Source organism: Macaca fascicularis, chromosome 9 (assembly GCF_037993035.2).
Source record: "Macaca fascicularis isolate 582-1 chromosome 9, T2T-MFA8v1.1".
NCBI classification, from domain to species: Eukaryota; Metazoa; Chordata; class Mammalia; order Primates; family Cercopithecidae; genus Macaca; species Macaca fascicularis.
Genome location: NC_088383.1, coordinates 17,514,681 through 17,527,590, shown reverse-complemented (window position 1 = coordinate 17,527,590; position 12,910 = coordinate 17,514,681). Strand labels below are relative to the sequence as shown.

Genomic DNA, 12,910 nt, shown 5'->3' with positions numbered 1-12,910 from the left:
TCACGAGCTTCTCTTCCTGGCCCAGCCCTTGGCAACCACTCAGCTACTCTCCGTCTCTCCACATTTGCCTGTTCTGGACATTTCATATAAATGGAGTCAAACTATATGTTAGTACTTCATTCCTTTTCATGTCTGAGTAACATCCTACTATATGGTTTTACCATGTTTCATTTGTCCATTCACAAATTGATGGATATTTGGGTTCTTCTGGCTATTATGAGTAGTGCTGCTGTGAACATTTCCATAGAAGTTTTTGCATGGACATATGTTTTCATTTGTCTTGGGCATATACCTAGGAGTGGAATTGCTGGGTCAAATGGTAACTGTGTTTAACCGTTTAAGGAGCAGCCATACTCTTTTCCAAAGCACCTGCAACCACTTTACATTCCTATCCACGATGTATAAAAAGTTCCAGTACAGGCTGGGCGCAGTGGCTCACACCTGTAATCCCAGCACTTTGGGAGGCCAAGGCAGGTGGATCATGAGGTCAGGAGATTGAGGTTATCCTGGCCAACATGTGAAACTCCATCTCTACTTAAAATATAAAAAATTAGCTGGGTGCGTTGGCATGCACCTGTAATCCCAGCTACTCGGGAGGCTGAGGCAGGAGAATAGCTCGAACCCAGTAGGCGGAGATTGTGGTGAGCCGAGGTCATGCCACTGCACTCCAGCCTGGAGACAGAGCAAGACTCCATCTAAAAAAAAAAAAAAAAAAGTTGCAGTACCTCCACATCCTGACCAACACATGTTACCATCTGACTTTTTTGATTCCAGCCCCATTTCACACCCACTGGTATGAAATACTATCTCATTGTGGTTTTGATTTGCATGTTGATTCCAGCCCCATTTCACACCAGTGTGATGTCTCATTGTGGTTTTGATTTGCATTTCCCTAATGGCTCTGATGTTGGACATCTTATCCATGTGCTTACATATTTTAATATTATTAGTTACGATGCCTTACAAGCTAATGCTTGCCACCATAGTATCTTTGAGACTGTTACTCAGAAGTATTGACTGACATGTGCCATGTAGTAACCCCTGGAGCTGGAAGGAGCTTGGGGCCCTGCTTCGGTGACATATAGGGTAGGAGGAAGGAAAAAAACACTTTAAATATATGAAATAAAGTGTTTGGGGAGCTACGATGGAAGTGTGTGCAGGGACCAGTGGGAGCATAAGGGTGGAAAGGTTTGATTCTGCTGGAGAGAAGGGACTTGATCAGGGGCAAAAGAGTCAGAGAGGAGGTGATGGTTCATCTGTAAACAATGATGTTTCAGTCATTGAACCAAGAAGGATACCAAGATGAAAAATCGCGGCTCCTGACTGTACCGATAGTGAGCAGGGGCTGTTGTGAGTCTTGATTCTTGACAGTTAAGATGTTTGAGGCCACAGTTGAACACAGCATTCCTGACCTGCTTTCTTTCTCCTTTACTGAAACCCTCCCGAATGGGGAACGGGCTTTCTCCTAATCACTAAGAAGGGGTGGGATATCACAAAACACCGGAATGAGAGCTGTGCCCAATGGTTTCAGAAACTGCTTTCTTGCTGCTGTTGCTTTGTTGTAGTTGTGGTTTCTGTTTTTGAATGCACATTTATATGTTTTGTTTTGTTTTTAATGTGACAAAATGTGACTTGTTTTTTGTTGTTTTTTGTGATGGAGTCTTGCTCTGTCACCCATGCTGGAGTGCGATGGCACGATCTTGGCTCACTGCAACCTCTGCCTCCTGAGTTCAAGTGATTCTCCTGCCTCTGCCTCCCAAGTAGTTGGGATTACAGGCATGTGCCCACTCCTGGCTAATTGTTGTATTTTTAATAGAGATGAGGGTTTGCCATGTTGCCCAGGCTGGTCCCGAACTCCTGAGCTCAAGCGATCCTCCTGCCTCAGTTTCCCAAAGTGCTGGGATTACAGGCATGAGCCACCACACCCAGCCAAAATTTGACTTGTAATCTTTGATTTATGAGATATGAAGTGACTATCCTAGGTCTGTTGCATACATGAAAGAAATGTTTTCTTTTGGAAAAAGTTTATTTTCCAATGAAATGTTTGGATTTTCAGGGTTTTTCAATGTTATGATTCGTTCTTTTTCTGATATCCTCTATGACAGTTTGGAGGAAAAGATCAGCTTCTGGGAAGCATGCAAACAAACAAAACCACCTTTGGTACTAAATCTCATCTAGAATGAACACTTCTACATTTTAAAAACTCTCCAAGACACGGTTTAAAAGATGAGCGTAGAAGTGACCTGCACCAACCTTGCTAGCCCAGATCCTTATTTATGTTTATGAAATTTGCAACTCTGATATGATATTTTGGAAAGCCATATAAAATGATTTTACCCATTGGTTATGGTGTTTAATGGCTTCAGGAAAAATAGATTTGTGTCTTGAAGCTTCTGGACCCATTCCAACAAGACTGCCATTCCCCCCCTTTAAATATACAAGATGCGTGCTGAGAAATCAGAGCGGTTAAATATTATACAATTTCTTTGATTTTATTTTCTTGCAGATAAAATTAGATCAGGAATGTAGTGTTTTCTGGAAGGCTTTCATGAAAAAATAAGTGATTACAGAAATGCCATGAAATAATTAAATCTCAATTATTTGTACTGGTGTTTTCTTAAATGTAATTTAACCTGTCACAATACATATTTTTGCTTATCAAATCATTTTTATTAATAGCATTGAGAAAATGTTCACTCTTCTTCCTGCTATGAATATTGCTCTACTGTTCACCATAAATATTCCCTTTCCTTTTCTTCTTTCTGCAGATCCATTTAGCAGGCAAAATCAGAACACTGTGCTATGTGTGGCAGTTAATGCCACGGGTCTGGGAGGCCCAGAGCCTCATTTCCATTCTAGAGTCATTACTTTTTAGCTGTATGACCTTGAGCAAGACTTTTAACTTCTCTTATGGCTCAATTTCCTCTTCTGTAACATGTAAAGTCTGTAATAGCACGTATATCCAAGGACTACTTTGAAGAATAATATGATAGTGCAGAAAAACACACACAGCCAGGTATCTGGCACGTGGGAAATGCCACTGATGTAACCTGTAATCACCATATTTGTGGTTATATCTACTTAGTAGGAAAGGGGAGCATTTAAGTTCAGATCCCTCAGACTGTCGAGAAACATGTTTGTTGTGGCGATGACTCACTTTGAAAACATGAACTTCCTGTATAATTTGTAAGGCGTTTTCATTTCGGAGCATAGTAGTGAGTTGTAGATAGTAATCACCCCAGCTTTTAGTTATTGACATTTTCGCAGGTGCCAAACCCAGCTCTAGGGACTATATAGTCACTCTTCAGTAACCATGGGGGATTGGTTCTAGGACCCCCCTGCCCCCCACCCTCTGCCCACCTTATAATACCAAAATCTGCAGAAGCTTAAGTCCCTGAAATAAAATGGCGTATTGTGTGTAACCCATGCACGTCCACCCCTATACTTGAAATCATCTCTGGATTACTTATAATATCCAATATGATGTCAATGTTATGTAAATAGTTGTTATACTGTATTGGTTAGCGAATAATGACAAGTTTTTTTAAAAAAATCTTTACGTGTTCAGTACAGATGCAGCCATCCATTGTTTTTTCTTTGACTATTTTTTCATTTGGAGTCGATTGGGCTTACAGATATGAAGGGCTAAATATGCTTACATTCTCTACTTTAGCCTTAACAGCAACCCTTTAAGGCAGGTGCAGTTAGTATGCACATTTGGAGAACCATGTTCCAAGTCTCTTCTGTGGATTTGGAAACTGAGACACAGAAAAGTTAGCTATAGCTTTCCCAAGGTCACAGAGCTAATAAAGGCGGCACCAGGATAGGTAACTCTATGGGCTGGTTTGCATACTGATCGCTTTATGTTACGTGAGTGAGAGTGAATATGAAATAGAAGGTGTTTGTCATTTTAATTCTTGGAAGGAGGAGGAGTAAGGCAACAAGAATATACTTGTTTCTAACCTAATTTTGTATGAAATATATAACTTACATGTTTTAAGTCATGCATTCGTTATCATAAACAAAGCTTCTGCCCACAAAGTACTAAGCTGATAATCTACCAATTTTTTAATGTATGAGCATTATTTATATACTGAAAATAACTTTAACATCTTCGAAGTATCTACTAGGAATCCATTGAAGCAAAGGGTAGCTATCATTTTTAAGGCAGTGATGGTATTTCATGTCTCAGTGACAGATCACATCTTCCATGCTTTTCTATAAATTGTTATTTATGTGTTTGAAGTTGTCCAGACAAACCCATATGACACCCATTGCTGGGCATTACTGAGTTCTTATACTGTATTATGATTATTAAATAAACTAGTTCTGTACAGATTCATAACTGTCCTTCAAGGTGATATCTCTGCATAGCCATGCTGTTTTATAAATCCCATCATTATGAAAATATTGATTTTTTTGGTCTCCTAGGTAAAGTAAGCAGTAAACACTTGTACTTATCAAAAAGGACTTGTTAACATTTCACCTCTTAAAATTAACATTTTAATTATAAGCATTGGTAAGTTTTTGTTTTGGCTTGTTATTTAAAGAATAAGCATGAAATTTTACTGTACATAAATTATACCTCAATAAATCGGACTTATAGAAAGTAAAGGAATGCATAACTATTAGAAATGTTGAGACTGGCGAAGAAGTATGCATAAATTCCAAACAGGAAATTTACAAGGGTTTTGTTTGATGTTGCGGTTAGTCTTTTGGAAAAGGTTTTAGATTAGTGCTTTTACATAATATATTATTTCAGGGTCCATTTAGAGAATATTTATCTGTATGACTAGAAGAGAATGTTACAAATTGAATTTTAAGAATAATGCTCTAATTTTACATAACACCAAGAATGATGTTTCTTTGTTTACCTACCACATGAAAACATGCCATCCTGGATATAATTAACGACCAAAAAACTTAAGACAAAAGACAGTGGCTCTTCCCCCAGCATGCAGCTGACAATCTATGAAAAATCACTGATAGGAAAGGTTAGAGACTCAAAAATCTATCGCTGGTAATAGATTCCTATTGCTAACCAGAGTCCAAGGTGAGAAGCTGGCATTGGTGCGTTTTCTGCCTGCAACATGCCGTCTGCGGGTCTCCGCAGAGCAGCACGTTATTTCTCTACAGCTCCTCTGGATTATCCGGTTTGGTTTTCCAGACATTTATTACCATGTCCCTTGCCTCTTTTCCTCCTCCCTACCTGCCTGCCTTAGCTCGTCTCACTGTTTTTTTAGTAACATTATTAAAGAGAAAGCGGATATCAGTATTCCTCTCTATCATCAGGTGATGTAACAGGTGACAGAGAAAAGCAAAATCGGACTGAAATCAGACTGCTGCCTGTTATCAGTTCCATCTGTTTCCATATCCTAGAAAAATCAAGAGCAGCAGGATGTTTTTATAAACCTAGAATGCCAAGTTTACAAAAGTTAGCTGAATCTTAGATTGTCAGCGCTAAAAGGAATCCTGTGGGACACTTTTCACACTTGGAGTGGCCAGCTTGTCAGAGGGTCCTGGGCCAGGTTCCAGGCCCTGCTGCCCGCTCTGCCACATGGATCAGGTTTCTGATGCCTTACCCTGCTCAGAGCCAAACTGCACAGCCCAGCCCATACCTTCCTGCTCTCCTGCCTGGATGGGAAGTCGGTTTGCTGTGAAAGTGGGCACAGCTGCTACTGGATGTGAATGTGGGATTAATACCCCTGGGTGGCTATAGCAGAAGTTGAAGAAGTAACCAGGCTTTCAGGCTCCAAGTCACATTCTGGGAAGGCAGGGACTGGCGTTGGCGATGGAAATCTGGCCTGAGAGTTTCAGAGAGCCAGATTCATTAATGGACCCACCCAAGCCCTGGCTGTGTGCTTGTCCTAATAAAGATGTACTTACAACAACCAATTCCATGCACAGATGTGAGTGTGGGTGTGTGAATAACCTTTTTAATTTTTTTTTTTTTTTTTTTTTTTTTTGAGATAAAGTCTCACTCTGTTGCCCATGCTGGAGTGCAGTGGGGCAATCTCGGCTCACTGCAGCCTCCATCTCTCGGGTTCATGCGAGTCTCCTGCCTCAGCCTCCCGAGTAGCCGGGACTACAGGTGCCTGCCACCACACCCAGTTAATCTTTTGTATTTTTGGTAAAGATTGAGTTTCACCATGTTGGCCAGGCTGAACCTTTTTAAATTCTTCGATCTGCTTTGAGGGAACAAACAACCTGATAACATAACCAATTAGCTGGTGGAAGGTAGTGTTGTCAGGTGATTCCATTTGTGATCCTAGAGCCTGAGTGTTTATTTTATTTCATTTTAAGTTCTGGGGTACATGGGCAGGACGTGCAGGTTTGTTACATAGGTAAACATGCGCCATGGTGGTTTGTTGCACCTGTCAACCCATCACCTAAGTATTAAGCCCAGCATGCATTAGCTATTTTTCCTGGCGTGGAGCCTGACTTTAATGGTGGCCATGGTGGGAATGATACTACAAGTCGTCTTGCCTAATATTATTAATGCTGTGGGTGGACCCATTTTTCAGCTCCGTTCTTTCAGTCAGCAGCACTGCCTCAGAACCTGTTTCATGTTTATGACAGGCCCTCGGCTAAGGGATTCAGTGGTGCCTGAAGACAGGTGTGTTCCGTGTGTGTGTCACTGTACAGTGCAGTAGGACAAGCTACACTGTCATCAAGGAGTTTCATAAATAGATGTAAGCTCAAAGCATGGTGAATCAGACTGTGCTATGAGAGCTTGTAACAAGGGACTCAGCAGCCAACTGAACCCCTGAAGAGGGGCAGGAGCTAACCAGGTGAAGGAATGAGAAGGCAGGCACCATCCGGATGTGTGCCTGGAAGGCGTTGCCAGCAGAGAAAAGCCCACATGCGAAGGCCCTGTGGCAGCAGAGGGCAAGGCCCATTTGAGAAATTGACTGTGCTTGGAGTAGTCACCAGTGGTCCCAGGGAAGGTCAGGATGCAAGCAGGGGCTACCTTATTCCAGACCCGGTGGTCTGTGTTCAGGATTTTTATCCTCTAGTAGCAAATGTGAAAGGACAGGGGTGTGATCAGATTGACTTTTTGAAAAGATTGCTTTAGACTCTGTGCGCAGAATGAAGTGGAGAGTCTGGTTGCTAGGCTATTTCAGGAGCCTGGTGAGAGACAGTGGTAACTCAGACCAGAGGGATGATGAAGAGATTAACAAAGTTACTTAGGGTTGAGAATTCGGCAGCACCTAAGTGATGATTGGATAAGAGGATGTGTGAAATAGGCCGGGCGCGGTGGCTCACGCCTGTAACCCAGCTCTTTGGGAGGCCAAGACGGGCGGATCACGAGGTCAGGAGATCAAGACCATCCTGGCTAATACGGTGAAACCCCGTCTCTACTAAAAATACAAAAATTAGCCAGGCGAGGTGGCAGCCATCTGTAGTGCCAGCTACTCTGGAGGCTGAGGCAGGAGAATGGCGTGAACCCGGGAGGCGGAGCTTGCAGTGAGCCAAGATCACACCACTGCACTCCAGCCTGGGTGACAGAGTGAGACTCCGTCTCAAAAAAAAAAAAAAAAAAAAAAAAAGAGGAGGTGTGAAATATCAAGGGTTGTTTCTGGGGGTTATGCTCCCACCACAGGCAAAATAAATACAGGATCTAAAATTTAAAATGCAGTTCTAAATGATCAGAGTCCAGCATTGATCTTCTTTCTCCCCTTCTCCTTCCTTCTTTCTGCTTCTCATTCCCTCTCTTCCCCTGTCATAATTTTTCTAATTTTCTGGGTTACACTCAGGCAGAAAGACTGGGTACTTCTAAAGAAACTTTGTAAACTTTGGCCCATAACTTTGTAGACACCCAGTGCTAGATGGGTTACCATTAATATGAAATGGAATTTTGATATGAAACCTTTCTAAAATATATTGTCTCATTTATATTAAAAAGCATACAACTTCTGAGCATTTATTTGAAACTTGCTGGTGAGATAAAACATGAGCTGGCTGGGTTGCTTCTAGGTGCTAAACCAAATGTCCGCATGAATTGTAGTGTTGCTGTAAATATTTCCAGGCACAGACAGATAGATGCAATAGGAAAAACCCGAACAAATTCTTAGTATGCCAATATTGTCACAAAGTCTCCCTGCAGAATGAAGTTGTTTGACAAAGTGTTTCCCTGGTGATTTGGCTACAGATGAAAATGTCTTTGGCAATAAAATTTCATGCCCGAGTCTCGGCTCTGTGCTCTCATCAGTCAACAAATGACGTATCAAGGATCCTTTTTGCTGTATTAGTTAATATGTTGGCAGAAATATGTGAAACATTGTTATTCCCCTCCAGTTCTGTGCATAGATTTTTTTCTACCTTTAAACCCACATTAATTTTACCAAAATATTTTGCCAGCTATAAATTTAATACTAATCAATATGATTGCCTTAGAACAGAGATAAAAGATTCTTTATTACAAGGGTTTTCTTAGTTCACCAGTATTAGAAGATATAATAGTAAGGGCTGCTGTTTTGCCATCATTTGAAAATGGTTTCAGGGAAATTTAAGGATTGGTAAGGCAATTAGTAGTGAAGCATATTTTAATTATAGTAACTGGATAAGCTGCTTACAGCTTTATGGATTAATACGTTATTGTTTAATAGGCCGGAGTCACGTGTGATTTTAATCACACTTCTCACTGTAGCCACCGTTTTATTAGCAATGGTGTTTTATAACTTAATAATTTATGCATAATGAGTTCAGAAGTTCCATTTACATGATATCCAAGAAATAATTTACCCATACATTACCACTCGTCAGCAGGAAAGAAGTCCTTCAGGATCACAACCAAATAAATGTCCGAGATTGTTTTGCATTAAAGGATACTTATAATAATGAGATCATTTTACACTGCAGTATGTTATTTCTGCTGATGCCAAGTCTGGGTTTTACAAAGTCATTTAAAACACAGGAGGAAGATGAATCACAATAATTTCACACGTATTTAATAAGCATGAATTATCCACTGAAGTCTACATCCTTTCTTTAAGTTATGAAAACCATAAGGTGTTTGAGTTAATGCTCTGTTGTAGAATTTTCTCGTCTAGCACTGCCCTCCTCCATGCACCCCCCATTCCCGCCAGGCTTCCTCGAACGTCAGAAGCTGTTTCATGGACAGGATTGAGCTGTGTGTATTTTAATGGCACGTGTGTCATGATTTAGCTTGGGGTTTGCAAAACCTCTGTATATGCTAGCCTGTGGGCATCCATTACCATCTCCGAGAACACAGTCTCATCTCATCCAAAACAAACCTCAAAAAGCCCCCTGTGAGGACACCTCGGGGCCCCTGTCCTTGTGCGGAAGCAAAGAAACTTAACACTCAGTGATTGACTGCTTAACAGCGGACGCCGTGCTAGTTTATACTTGTCATTTTCCTGAGGATTTTTTTTTGAACTCATAAACCCACTGGGGTTTCAGTTCTGCAAAGTCTTTTGAGGCTGCGATGTGTGATATTGGAGAATCTTTTGGTGGGGTTGATCTGCGTAAGACACAAGGATGTTAAAAAGTACTACACACACACACACACACACACACACACACACACACACGGCATTATGTTCAAATGAGCTTGGAAACCTTGGCGAGACCATTTTCTGATATGCTGTTGTACATCATGAGTGTCCAGGGAGCCGACCCAGCTTGCAGCATTTCCCAAACTTAATTGACCGTAGAACCCTTTTTGGAAGAATAGCTTAACTTCACGTTCTTTGCCTATAAAATATATAAATCTAAATCAAAATATATGAAAAAGTACATAGCTACACTATTCTGCCTACCACACAAATTTTATCAAGGCAGAAAAGATAATGTATGTTCAGGTGATTTACAAGCTGGAAAGTACCATAAAAATGCAACAGATGATTTTTTTTTTCTCCTTTGATCTTTTTGGAAACAGTGTGGAAGAAATGATGTGCCAATGCTTTAATTGTTCCAAGTCCAGGGATCCGGATGCTGTTCTTTGTGTTCCTTTATTCTTCCTATCCAACTTTCCTCTCTGCTAGGAAAATCACTTTTTTTTTTGCGGATACATATTACTAATTGCAGAAAATTGCCATTAGTAGGTGCTTGGTCTGAGTTCTCATTTTAAGTGGCTTTACTAGTCGTGTTTACGCGGTCATCTAAATGCTCACTCTTTTAATGTCTAGAATGGCTTCTCTTCATAATGGGACTCTATAATTATCTGTGTGTTCCGTCTGTTTTCCATACTCTGCTTTTCCAGAATGGTCTAAGGTGTATTAAAAGAACAAAACTAAAAAACAGGGAGTCTTGTGTCATTCAGATCATCCCCACCTAAGGATTCTCCAGTATCACACATCATGGCCTCAAAAGACTTCGCAGAACTGAAACCCCAGTGGGTTCATGAGTTAAAAAAAAAAAAATCCTTAGGAAAATGACAAGTATAAACTAGCACGGCGTCTGCTCTAAGGGAGTCAGGATAGGGGAGCCAAGTTCTCTGCAGATTCCCCGCTGCACAGGTTGGTAGACGGAAGGCCCCTGCGTAAACCCGCTTCTGGCTCCAACCTCCTGATTCCTCCTAACTAGTTTCCACTCACAGTCGCATGTTCGTGGACGTTTACTGAATTAACAGATAACTGTGGATATCGTAAAAGTGCTATTTTTATTTCATGTGGAGGCAAGATTGAATTTCTTCATGGTTAGATTTGGTGCAGTTGAAACTGCTTATGGTGGCTTGGAGAGCAGTGGCCTCAGTGAGCTAATTTGTTAATAACGTGGTTTATCTGTAATGCTTTGGCTGCAGGAAATAAAGGAACATGTTCCACTCAATACAAGCATAGCCGTTCTTTTATTATTCATTTATTTATTCAGCCAGTATTTATAGTGCCTGTTTCTTATAAAAGGGAATAAAATACAGAATGCCTCTCCTCATGCAGTTTGGAGTGTAGTGGGGAGACAAACAGTGAACAGATGCCTGTGTGTTGTGCCTGATGGTGGGTGATAAGAATGCGAGGGGGAGGGGATGTGGGGGAAGGAGATTGCACACTTATAGTGGATCAAAGAAGACCTCTGAGACCTAAAGGTTGTGCAGAAATTTAGAGAAAGAATGTTTCAGACAGTGGGATTGGCAAGTGCACCCCCCGCCCCCCCCAGGGAGAAGCAGGCTCACGCAAGAGAGAGAGCTAGGGGACCGATCAGATAGGAAGTCTCCTGCACCGTTTTAAGGAGTTTGACCTTTGTTCGCAAGGGGACCCTAAAGCCTTGGTGTGTTTTAAGCAAAAGAGTGACAAGATCAGAGTAATCTTTTCAAAAGGATCACTGCTACAAGGAGGTAAAAAGGGAAGCGCAGAAAACAGGAGGCAACCGCCGTCATCCAGGCAAAAGTTGAAGGTGGCTTGGCCCAGGGTGCCAACCACGGACGGGATGAGAAGTCGTAAAATGCTAGGTATTTATTCAAAGGGGGAGAGGGACAGAGTTTGGCCAAGAATTGGATGTAGGATGGGAGAGAAAGAGAGGAGTCAGGGCTGACTTTACGTTTTAGTTGAATGACTTGAAGAATGATGTTGGCATTACCAAGATGGGGGAACACTGAGAGCGGGACAGATTTGAAGGAGGGGCAGTTTGGGGTAGTTAAAGGTGAGCTGCCTCCAGATATCTAAGTGGAGATATTCAGCAGGCAGGTGGCTCTAGGCATCTGGAGGCCGGATTGAGAACTTGGCTGGAGACAGAGATGTGTTGTTGGTTGATAGTCATGAGTCTGGAAGAGATCACTTAGTGAGTGAGTATAAAAAGAAGAGAAGAACTTCATACACCAAGCCTGGAGGCACCCGCAGCAGGAGGAGAGACTAGCACAGGAAACCGAGGAGTAGCAGCCAGTCATGAAGAAAACCAAGAGGGCACGGTGTCCTGGAAACCACAGGAGTTGAGTATCTCCAGAAAGTAAATGTTGTTCACTTTGCCCACTGCTGTTGATGACTAGAGTAACATTAAGAGGGAGAGGTTGCCTTTGGAGTTGAGGGTGTGGAGGTCTTAGCAAGGTCAGGCTGGCTTTGGTAATATAATGGGGCTAGAAGTTTACCCATGATGGGTACAACATGGATAAGTCCTTGAAGAGTTTATGCCAAGTGAAGGCAAAGAAATTGCAATCGCTGGAAGAGGATGTTGGGTTAAGGAATGGTGTTTTTAAGACAGGCATTAGCACAGTGTGTCTTTTGTTAAGGCAGGTGGCTGGCAGAGTGGGGAAAATGAGGTAGGAGATAGGCCCAGTTGCTGGGGCGGTATCGTTGTGCAGGGAGAAGGGACTGGGATCTTGAATGCCAGTGGAGGGACTGGCCTTGGCCAGAGTCCCAGCGACAGGGGAAAAGACAGAATGTATAGTACCAGCCTGGTGTGCTGGTAAGGGTGTGGGGACTGGCTAGAAGTTCTCTGTGGAGTGTTTTGGTTTTCTCAGTGAAATACGAAGCAGGGTTATCAGCTAGCTGGGAGGGAGGTTGAAGGAGAAAGTATTATCATATTAGAGTTTTGCGGAGAGAGGAAAGGTTATGAAATAGTTGGTTAGCAGAGAGAGAGAGAGAATGGACTGAAGAAGAAAGGTAGAAAGATGATAATTCAAGAGGTGATAACTCAAGAAAATTGAACTTTCTCTTTTCATTGCTGCATCAGGAGAATTTGGCCTGGATATTGGCAAAAGCGGCCAATATTCCATTGCATATATATACCGCAATTTGTGTATTTCATTTGCCTATTATTGGGCATGACTGTTATTTCCAGTAGGAAGCTGTTTTGAATACAGCTGCTGTGAACATTCATTTATGGATGTCCGTTTTCTTCCCAGAAGCAGAATGGCTGGGTCGTAGAATAGATATATAATAACCTGGTAAGAAACTGCCAAACAATTTTCTGAAGTAGTTGTTCTGCAAAAGTAACCAGTCAAATGTTTCACCCCTTA

At 41.8% G+C, this 12,910-nt stretch overlaps 1 protein-coding gene across 5 annotated transcripts in view; it reads left to right on the top strand.

Moving 5' to 3' along the window:
* The window catches only part of RSU1 (Ras suppressor protein 1), a 237,044-nt gene that overhangs the window by 182,500 nt on the left and 41,634 nt on the right, over nucleotides 1–12,910 (top strand). Inside the window, exon 9 of one of the 5 annotated variants that reach the window (XR_006700803.3) lies at nucleotides 2,507–2,560. The exons of the other annotated variants lie outside the window; for them this stretch is intronic. The gene's annotated coding sequence lies outside the window, so the exon portion shown is untranslated. The remainder of the gene's footprint in view (nucleotides 1–2,506; nucleotides 2,561–12,910) is intronic. 5 annotated transcript variants of the gene reach the window in all.